We start from the raw sequence: 11555 nt of genomic DNA, 5'->3' as shown, positions 1-11555 counted from the left end.
AGCCCATCAAAAAAAGCAGAGTAGGAGGAAAGCAGGGACCTGATATTTTCTGCATTGCAGCATGAGGCAAAACTCTCCATTATTGTTGTTAATCACTGCTGCTAACATTTGTAACTTGAGAAGTGCAAATGGTGTGTTTAACAGTTAGGAAAAGCCAAGCTCCACTGAACAGACTGGGACAGCAAGAGGTGAGTACCTGGCACACGGAGCTGCTCATTGTCCTTATGGAATCATGGCTATTACTGGGGAGCAGCTTGTTGTCAACCTTGGAATCACTGATTATTCAGAAATCCTACCACCCTGGGTAGTGTCTGACTCCAGTTTGATCTCAGCTGCTTTTCTGCTGCAGGGAAAGTGCCACCACTGCCCTCTCCTGTCCTTTCCCTGACTTCCCTTTTCATTCTTGCTTTCCCATATTATTCAGCATAATAATATCTGTGATTCACAAATGGACATGGCAGAGAAGAATTCAGGGGACGGTTTCACTGCCACTTTCTTTGCTGTACCTATAAACCCTTCAGGGCAGGGATTGCCTCTTTTATATGTTTGTCTAGCACCCAGCAGAACAGGGCCAGATTTGGATTGGGACCTTTGAGAGTTCCCACAATATAAATACTTACTACAATGGCTACAGTTCAGTCTGTAGGACCATTTTCTCTGGCACTTTTCCACCAACATTAAAATCACTTCACCACCATAAAATAAAGGTTGTTTTATGCTGTTGGTCCTCTGCCCTTCCAAACACCTACTTATGACAATCTCTCTGTCATCAGCGCAGATTGTGGAAGGAATTTGGGCAAGACCATGTGCTTTAAAAGCAAGAAGTAGGTTCTGAGAGTCAGTGCAGGTTTTGGTTAATGTCCTCTTTCCAACTGATCATAGTGAGGTTTTTCTTTTTAATGCCTATTCTGAGTTCAGTTGATTATCCTCAAAGTGCACTGATAACAGATCAGTTTTCTTAAACTTACCAAGCAAATTTGACAAAACTGTAGGCTACAAAAACTGTACCAATGGTTAATATAGACATCAGAAACATCTGCAAAAATATTATATGTTATAGGCCTAGAGATTCAATTTCACATGCACAATTGTGTACCTAATTTGTGGGGCACGCAGTTATTATGATTGTACATACCAAACCTAATTCTGGTTCCTGGCATACACAAACTACATAATTTACATACACAAACAAGGTAATTGTGCATGCAAATTAGGCACACAGTTGTACATGCGACACTGTCAAAGGGTGTGCTGTGTCCCTCACTAATTTGGCTGTCCTACTGAAGGATAAAAGCCTGCTACTGCTACCAGCTAACAGAGTCACAACTTAAACTCGCTCAGTATAGGGCTGAAGGTCCTGGATTCAAACGCTGCTGATGACCTGGGGTGGCATGGGGACGGGGATTGTTACACACATATGCACCTTGGACTATATGAGCAGCCACTGATCAGACATAAGAAGAGCAGCACCTCACTTTGTCACTGTCATAAAAAAAAAAAGAGAGAGATTAGCATTTTAGTTCAGCCTCATCGTAAATAGTTGAGACGTAGCAGATTATCCACATTCCACTGCTATGACATTGACTGATAAAGCAAAATAGATGGATGCAAAGAATGTATATTAAGTATGTTCCCTTCAGTCTGTGAAAGTTCAAACAAAATCACATAAACATTGCTTCATGTTAGGACCAACTGTAGGTCAAAGAGTGCCCTGACATGACAAGCTCCAGGATCTGTTTCACCTTGAAATGAATTAATGTCATTAAAATAAACATCAATAAAATATTCCTGTTTCTTCCCAATTTTGTAGCCTGGTGTTACTGAAATGGGTTCCTAAGGACATTAATATTAGTGCTCATGTACAGCTGAGGGCTCTGCCATGCAGGAGAACTAGGTTAAATTGCCACCCATCTTCCCAGGAGCAGCAGAAACTGAGCGCGCTCTGGAAGCCAGTCTGAAACCCTAGGGAATAGTGCTCTGCATTGTCATGCAGGAGATAAGGGTTTGAGCCCCACCACTGGAAGCAGCTGGGGCTAGTAGGAATACTGAGGCCAGCCCAGAGCACTAGAGTATAGTACTCAGAAGACTTGGATTACATTCCCAGTCGTGTCTCTTCTTCATCCCTTAGAACAGCAGTGGGAATGCTATGAAGAAAATGTGCTCAGCTTCCGTAGAGGAGGAGATGTCTTAGATTGGTCAACAGTGAGTCACCACTCCAGGTGGCTAAGGAATAGCAAAGGTGGAGTGTGGTGGAAATGGAGAAAGGGGAGCTGATTTTAGGTCAGCACAGAAGCAGGAGGTTTTTACGTTGCCAGAACAAGGATTTTCACCTTTCAGACTTGGCGGCATTTCTGCAACTTGACAGCCCCTGTCAAGGCAGTGCTTTGTAATGGGATTTTAAAGGAAATCATGACCAGTTATGGGTGATGGGGCTCAGGGGAAGGCAGCACCACATGCTGCATGCAGCACCCTCATTGATTTCCTCGATGTTGGGGGTGGGGCCACTGTTCGCATCACTTTGATGATTGGATTTCCATGTGTCAGAGGCAGACAGAGAACAGGGGGTGTTTGGCTTACTTCCATGACTAGAGATAAGCCAATAAACCTTTCATCTGACTCCCTCACCCCATGCTATCCCCTAATCCCCCAGACTTCCCCAGGGATATTTGGACATTTGGATAAAAAGGGGCACTGACCTGAGATCCTGCAACACTAAAATCCCAACATTTCTGCTCAGCTGATTCCACCGCCCGTTTAAAAAAAAAAAAAAGAAAAAAAAAGGAACAATCAGCAAATCCATCTGAGTCCCACAATGAAGTTACTGGTTGGCCACAGATACCTCAGTGACTGGAGCTGTCTAAGTGCCCAGAAGGATAAGCAGGCCTGACATCGCTCCAAAACAGATAGGTGGTCTGTCCCAGCCAGGGGGCATTTTTAAACCCCTTTTGAGCTACCCACTCTTCTGAATCGATCAGTTTCAGCCCAGAAAACATGGTAGCTCTGAAAAATTCCCAGTTATTGCAGCCCTCTCAGTAACAGTGGCTCCTTGAGGTACATTATTATTGTTAGATACAAGGCCACCCAATGTTTTCACTTCCAGCTTCATTGTAGTCTGTTTTCATGATAACATCTTTTTCAATTATTTTTGTATGTGTCATCTGTTGTTCTCCATCTTTCCCCATCTCCCACCAAGTGGTATCTAGTTAAGGGCCTATCTAGGAATATAGGTTTTTAATAACCATACAGCACTCCCACCTTCTTTCCTGAATCATTGTCCCTACAGTCTGTTGGCCAGTCCTTTGCAACTCTTGAGTGTTAGTTACTTTATCTCATTAGTGGACACCAAATATTCTCCACAACCAACTCTGATGCAATGCAGTAAGTTTCCTGTTGTGGGGTTCTAGCATTTGCCAGATTTCAGAAGCATATAATAATATGGGTATCACAATAACATTGTATAACATTATCTTGGTTCTTACATGAATCTCCTTTTTCCAAACATTAGCCAGTCTCAAAAAAGCTCCACTTGCCTTCCCAATTCTTGCTTCCACCTCCTTCTGAAGTTGGCCATCTGCACTGATTTCGCTTCCAAGATATACAGACTCATTCACCATGCTGTATTTTTCACCATCAATCACATACACACCATCATTGCTGACTCCTCTTTCAATGATCATGACTTTCATTTTCTTTTGGCTGACTCTTAATCCCACTTTGGCAGCCTCACATTTGACATTGACAGTGGTCTTTTTCATGGCACCATCATCGGTGTCCAACAGAACAATATCTGCAAAGTCAAGATCTTGAAGTTTTCTTCTGCTCCACATAACTCCTGTATCTTCCTCTGATGTTGCTCTTCACATCACAATCTGTCATAATGAAGAAAAGAAGGGGTAATAAGATGCAACACTGCCGCACTCCTGTGATTATATCAAACCAATCATTTGTCCTTACACCGCATTTTGAACCTTTATACAGCATCTTGACCAGTGACACTATCTTTTTAGGAAGCCCATATTGTCCTAATGTCTTCCATAGCAACTCTCTATGAATGCAGGCGAAAGCTTTGGCGAAATCCATGAAGTTAAAGACTAATCTTCTCTAGAAGGTGAGCCCTTTCACAATCACTTGTCTCAGGGTAAAGATGTGATCTACGCACAATCTTTTCAATCTAAAACCTGCTTGCTCATTACCCAGCTTTTCCATCTATGACCAGTTTGACTCTGTTCAATAGTATACTGCAGAACACTTTTCCAGGTACTGAAAGTAATGTTATTCCTCACCAATTATTGCACACCAGTTGGTTGCCTTTCTTTGATAATTTACAGATCACACCTTTCTTCCAATCCTATGGGCAGAGTTCTTTCTCCCAAACTAAATTACAAAAACTTTATGTAGTTCATATACTATCACATCCTCACCAGCTTTAAACATTTCAGCAGTGATCTGATCTTGACCAGGCACTTTGACATTTTTTAGCTGTAATGCATCCGATGAAGTGAGCTGTAGCTCACGAAAGCTTATGCTCTAATAAATTTGTTAGTCTCTAAGGTGCCACAAGTACTCCTTTTCTTTTTGCGAATACAGACTAACACGGCTGCTACTCTGAAACCATTTTTTAGCTGTGTAATTGCTTTCTCTATTTCTGCTTCTGAAATTTCTAGCTGCAAAATGTTTATTTCTTCACCTTCTTTGTCTCCATCAATTGGAATTGTTGGCTTTGATTGGTTGAGTATTTCATTAAAATGTTCTCACCATCGTTCCTTTTGTTCCACTTCTATCATTAACAATTTTCCATTTTTTTGCTTTTAATATACCACTGTGACTCCAATTGACAATTGCTTACACCTGAAGCAGCTTCTTAGCATCACCTCTCTCACTGATGCTTCTTCACCTTCTCTCACTTTTTTGTCAAGTCATTCTTTCTTATCTTTTGGACAGAACTTCTTTACTACTTTTTCTTTCTCGGTATACTCCCATTGCAGCGTGTGTTCTTCTTCTTGTTCTTTTGCCTCTGCTGGCCTCTTTAAGAATTCTCTTTCCTCAGTCAATTTCCATGTATGTGCCTGCATTTTCTCTTCTCTCCTTGATCCTCTTGGTCCAAGTGAAGTTGTGGCAGCTTCCAGCAGACATCTTTAGACTGAATCCATTGTTCTTCTAGATCATCATTCATTATCCATTGCTCTTGAAATCCGTTCAAGAGCTGGAGTTTAAAATCCCTCCCGATGCCTACATCAGACAGTTTCTTCCCATCAAATGCCATCTCTCTTTTTTTTTTTGTTAGCTTGTCTTTTTCGCTTTATTCTAACTGTTCCAATGACAATATAGGGGTGGCTGCCTACCTCAGCTTTTGAAAAAGATTGTGTATCTAACAGGGATCTTCTCTGCTGTCTACTTATGGCAATAGAATCCAGTTTCTCAGTGATTCCATCATTTGACTTCCATGTTAGTTTGTGTTTTCTGGGATGAAGGAAGAATGTCCTCCCCCTTCCCCTATGCACAGTTTATACACGCTGCACAGCTCAATTATTCTTTCACCGTTGTTTGTCTGTTCCCGAATTCCATATTTACCCATGAAATGCCCATCTTCAAGGTTATTACCACCAACTTGGGCATTAATATCACCTAAAACCATATTGATATCACAAGCATAAACCTGGTTTAGTACGGCTTGCAACTTATTGTAGACTGCATCTTTTGCTTGGTCATCATGATCATTGGCAAGTGTGTAACACTGGATAATTATTTTATTATGATTTGTAACTAAACACACTTCTATCATTCGTGAGTCAGCTGGTTCCCATTCCTGTAGAGCTTGTGTTGCTGTTTTGTTGAGGAGTGTTCTACATGACTATCATCCTGCCTTCCTGAGGGAAACCGTCTGAATGGAGTCTTCTGCATCCAGTCCATCTCACTTTGTTCACTTTGAGAACACTAATATTGAACTGAGTCATGTCTCTACTTGACTCAGTTTCTCAGTGTCCCATATGGTTCTCACATTCCAGCACCCAATTTTAGTTTTGATTTTAGCGGCTAGGATCTCATTTTAGGCAATGAACTGACTCATTAGTTTGTTCCACCATCTTCATCCCTCCATTCAAACTCCTTGGTTTTTGACTCAGTGATGCTAAAAGGCCACAATCCCCTTCAAGCTGGCTAATTAAGACAGACTTGTATCTAGGCTGTTCCCATAACTAACTTCTTTTTTTATATGGACAGCTAGTTAGCCTGACTCACAACAGCAGGTGGACATGCCTGGTAGCTTAGGATGCTCCCTGTGAAGTAGCCGATGTTTGGGTTGGTAAGACTGAGCATAACAGCACAAGTTAAACTGGGTGCATCAGAAGTAGGTTCAGAATTTCCCTGCCACTATGTGTTTAAATCAGATTCTTCACCTTATTTAAATGGAGTTGTTTTGGGGGTTGAGTTTTTTTCCCTGTGAACAAGGGGCTCTTCATGAAAAGGGAAAAGAAGGAACGATCCCTCTTGGATGCTGTCCAGTTCCTTGGGGTGAAAGCATGACAGGAAGCATCATACCATAAAACTGACAAATAATACTTGCCAGATTTTTCCCAGTTAGACCTTGTCAACCTATACAATGAAGCCCTTGATTCATCCATAAACAAAGTCGCATTATACCTCACCAGGAAAAAGGAGGGGCAGGTGCTTCTACACTCCTTTGATGGATGGTCTCTGTTCTCATTTGACTTAACCCTCTGCATGCCACAGTCATCCTACTGCGATCGTAGTGAGGACCATTGGATTATTGTCAGTGGGCGAACTTGGATTAACCATACTATATACCAGAGGTGGGCAAACTACGGCCCACTGGCCACACCCAGCCCACGGAACCGTCCTGCCCGGCCCCTGAGCTCCTGGCCTGAGAGGCTAGCCCCCACTGTCCCCACTCCCTTGCAGCTGTGCTGCCTCGCAGGCAGCGCTCTGGGCGGCAGGGCTGCACGCTCATGCAGGCCAGCGCGTCTAGCTCTGGCCGGGCTGCATGGCTGCCAGATATGCTGCTCTGAGCGGCATAGTAAGGGGGCCGGGGCAGGGCCGGGGGTTGGATAAGGGGCATGGGATCCCGGGGGGCAGTAGGGGACAGGGAGCAGGGGGCAGTTAGATGGGGCAGAGGTTCGGGGGGGGTCAGAGGACGGGGAACGGGGAGGTTGAATAAGCATGGGAGTCCTGGGGGGCCTGTCAGGGGGTGGGGGTGTGGATATGGGTCAGAGCAGTCAGGGGACAGGGAGCAGAGGGGTTTCGATAGGGGTTAGGGTCCCTGGGGGGGCGGTTGGGGGGGCAGTCAGGGAACAAAGAGCAGTGGGGGTTGGATGGGTCAGGAGTTCTGAGGGGGGTAGTCAGGGGCCAGAAAGTGGGAGGGGGTGGATGGGGGGGCAGGCTGTTTGGGGAGGCACAGCCTTCCCTATCCAGACCTCCATACGGTTTTGGAACCCCGATGAGGCCCTCGAGCCAAAAAGTTTGTCCACCCCTGCTATATACAATGCACTTTATGGACCACATCCAAAGTTCCTTCTGAAATCACACAGAGAATGTGGCTCTGTGCGTGCGTGCGCATGCACACACACAGCAACCGCAGCACAAATGGGGCAGTGAGAGAACTTGTTCACCAGCCTTTGGTTCTGCAATCACAGAAAGTAGCAGGCTTTGCACAGCATATCTGCCTGGCCATTGCATGCAGAGCTGGGGGCTGCAGGGTCTTGCCTAATCCCCACCCTCTATACTCCATTTTGTGTTTCTTTGGATGCCATTTTGAGCCCACAAAGGCTCAAATAGAGAACCCCTGCCCTCCAGGGGTGCAGGTACCACAACTCTCTATTAGCTGCCCAAGGTTGCAAGAGGGGACAGCTGCTTGCACTCTTCCTTCTGCCTCTTTGCACAACAATGGAGCAGCTGAGCATTTACTAAGAATGCCAGGATTTAGTCTATTGGGGAAAAAACAAAAAAAAAAAACCACCTCTATTAGTGCTGAACTGGCATTTCCAGGACTCCTCTCATGGAAATGGAGAGCGGAGAGATTTAGGCTTTGAGGGTATAAGAGGCAACAATATGAAAATGTTGTACCGACCTTCCCAATGCAAAGAAAAAACTTCTAGCGTTCCTCCCTCAAAACTCTGTCAGCTCCTGTGTGTTGTGCTGAGCAAGGGCTCAGTTCTACAGATCCCCTGTGCAGAGAACTCCCATTGACTTCCCTGGAGGTTCTGCAGGGGGGAGCCCCTACTGGGTCTGGCCCAAAGGATTGTTTGCAATGCGGCACTATCGCCCATTAGCTCAAACCTCACATGAGATTCCTGTACTCTGTTTTCTCTCTCCAAGAAGAACTCATGTATTCTTTCCTACATGCAGTAGAATAATCCCCAAATCGTTTATCAGCTCCAAAAGAAGGCAGCTTCAGTCAAATGAAGAAACAATTTCATGTGCAAATAAGTACAGACCATTCTGCAAATCCTTACTCACACAGGAAGTCCTTGTGTGGCTAGGCCCAGTTGGGCACTATTCAGGTGAGTAAGGACTAGTTATATGGCTAAATCTTTGCAGATTAAAGCTCCTCTGGATGTGCCAGAGAAGAAACAACCCAGAAGCACCAAGCCTTAAAAAGGCCTGATACTGGAACATTCATCCTCAGCTCCCATCTCTCATTCTATGGTTAGATTATAAATTCTTTGGGGGCGGAGGCTGTGTTTTTTATTATATGAATGTATGTGTACGTAAAGCACCTTGTACAATGGGAGTCCTGATCTCAGACTCAGGCTTCTAAGTGCTACCACAAAACAAAGACGACGACAAGGAATTCAGAGGAAGCTTAGGGTACTCAGGACTTTGGACAGACAGTACATTGGTATTACATATATCAAAAGCTGAACTGCCTGCATTACTGTGGGAGACTTTAAACAGCAGCCCCACTGGATGTTTGTGTGATAGATATTTTCTTCCAGATGTGGATGACTGAGCCACAGAATTAAAAACAGAAGGTAAGCAAGTTATAGCTTGAAAATACAAGTAGCCAGAATGTCCGTAGTGAGAGGATGTTGTGGAATTTCTCTGAAAGCTGTCCTCACCTGGCTGACAGATCACAATTCCTGTAATTATTGGATATACAGAATGTATGATCCTGCCATGTTCCTGGCTTCAACAACAGTATCGACAGTACCAGCTTGGCTCCAGACTCTGCCATCTACGTGGCTACACAGGAGGATAAAGCAGCTCTGAGTTTCTAATAAATGATTTGGGATGCATGTCATGACCGTACATTTCATAGGACTTTATTAAAAAAGAGAGATACAGTTTTATCATATTAAATATAGATTTAGATGAAAATTGAATGGTCACTGAGAGACTACAGGTGCCCTGATCTAGTCGCATCAATCGGGCTGCATGGGCATATCAGTCCCCAGTGGTGTAGCTGGATTTCTGTCCTTTCACAGGCCGGCAAATGCAGTGACAGCAAGAGAAGGAAGAGAAGTAGCTGACCCCACATGTAACTCAGCATACATAGATTAGACAGACAAACAGAGATTAGTGTAGATGCAGTTCTGGTTTTTTTAAGAGAATGAAAAAGATTACAGAGTAGCAGCCGTGTTAGTCTGTATTCGCAAAAAGAAAAGGAGGACTTGTGGCACCTTGGAGACTAACAAATTTATTTGAGCATAAGCTTTCGTGAGCTACAGCTCACTTCATCGGATGCATTTGGTGGAAAATACAGAGGGGAGATTTATATACACACACAGAGAACATGAAACAATGGGTTTTATCATACACACGGTAAGGAGAGAGATCACTTAAGATGAGCCATCACCAGCAGCAGGGGGGGGAAAGGAGGAAAACCTTTCATGGTGACAAGCAAGGTAGGCTATTTCCAGCAGTTAACAAGAACATCTGAGGAACAGTGGGGGGTGGGGTGGGGGGAAGAAATAACATGGGGAAATAATTTTACTTTGTGTAATGACTCATCCATTCCCAGTCTCTATTCAAGCCTAAGTTAATTGTATCCAGTTTGCAAATTAATTCCAATTCAGCAGTCTCTCGTTGGAGTCTGTTTTTGAAGTTTTTTTGTTGAAGGATAGCCACCCTCAGGTCTGTAATCGAGTGACCAGAGAGATTGAAGTGTTCTCCAATTGGTTTTTGAATGTTATAATTCTTGACGTCTGATTTGTGTCCATTTATTCTTTTACGTAGAGACTGTCCAGTTTGACCAATGTACATGGCAGAGGGGCATTGCTGGCACATGATAACATATATCACATTTGTAGATGCGCAGGTGAACGAGCCTCTGACAGTGTGGCTGATGTGATTAGGCCCTATGATGGTGTCCCCTGAATAGATATGTGGACAGAGTTGGCAACGGGCTTTGTTGCAAGGATAGGTTCCTGGGTTAGTGGTTCTGTTGTGTGGTGTGTGGTTGCTGGGTGAGTATTTGCTTCAAATTGGAGGGCTGTCTGTAAGCAAGGACTGGCCTGTCTCCCAAGATCTGTGAGAGTGATGGGTCATCCTTCAGAATAGGTTGTAGATCCTTGATGATGCGTTGGAGAGGTTTTAGTTGGGGGCTGAAGGTGATGGCTAGTGGCGTTCTGTTATTTTCTTTGTTGGGCCTGTCCTGTAGTAGGTGACTTCTGGGTACTCTTCTGGCTCTGTCAATCTGTTTCTTCACTTCAGCAGGTGGGTACTGTAGTTGTAAGAATGCATGAGACCTTGTAGGTGTTTGTCTCTGTCTGAGGGGTTGGAGCAAATGCGGTTATATCGTAGAGCTTGGCTGTCGACAATGGATCGTGTGGTATGATCTGAATGAAAGCTAGAGCCATGTAGGTAGGAGTAGAAAAGCTTATGCTCAAATAAATTTGTTAGTCTCTAAGGTGCCACAAGTACTCTTTTTCTTTTTGAAAAAGATTAGTTCATGTGGAAAGTAAAGAAAAATACTATTTTATTTATTTACGTGGGGCCAAATCCTGAGACCCTTACCTATCTTGTGTAGAACCTGATTCCCTCACGAAGACCTATTGAAAACAATGGGGCGATTTGAAAAGTAAGATACTAGTCAACATGAGTGAAGGTGGCACAGTCTGGCCCTGATTAAATACCATCGGTGTGCTGGACTCTGTAAAAGGCTTTGAAGAAGCCTAGATTCTCTTCTGTTTAGAAAAACACAGGAAACTCTATGTTAAAATGGGAATGTCCATGGAAACTCTAAAGCATGCAGGTGTTCAATGGGACATCCAAGTGGTCAGCATTGAGGCACACCAATTTGAAAATCCATTCGGAAGCTGGCCATTCTCTTAATAAGCTCTCATTTGAAATCTAGGCCAGAGCCTGAGAGGGTAACTCCAGTGATTATAACAATATCCCATCTCTTCCAATTTTCCAGATGCTCTGATTTCCTGGTATGTTCTCCAAACAGGTCAGATTAGGTAGAAGCAATGTAATCTAGTGCATAGGACATCAAACTAGGAGTCAAGAGACCTGCATCTATTCCCCGTTCTTCCACTGATAGACTGTGTGACCTTGGGCAAGTCTCTTCACCAGTCTGTGCCTCTATTTCCCATCCT

The 11555-nt window shown here is 43.9% G+C and overlaps 1 long non-coding RNA gene across 1 annotated transcript in view; it reads right to left on the bottom strand.

The window, feature by feature from the left end:
* Positions 1-961: 961 nt before the first annotated feature.
* Positions 962-11555, bottom strand: part of LOC119841551 — a 125837-nt gene continuing 115243 nt past the window's right edge. Inside the window, exon 5 of the long non-coding RNA XR_005288582.2 lies at positions 962-3869. This is a non-coding gene — a long non-coding RNA (uncharacterized LOC119841551). The remainder of the gene's footprint in view (positions 3870-11555) is intronic.

This window comes from Dermochelys coriacea, chromosome 13 (genome assembly GCF_009764565.3).
Source record: "Dermochelys coriacea isolate rDerCor1 chromosome 13, rDerCor1.pri.v4, whole genome shotgun sequence".
NCBI lineage: Eukaryota > Metazoa > Chordata > Testudines > Dermochelyidae > Dermochelys > Dermochelys coriacea.
Note: the sequence above shows the minus strand (reverse complement) of the source record. Positions and strands in the feature narration are given on the sequence as shown.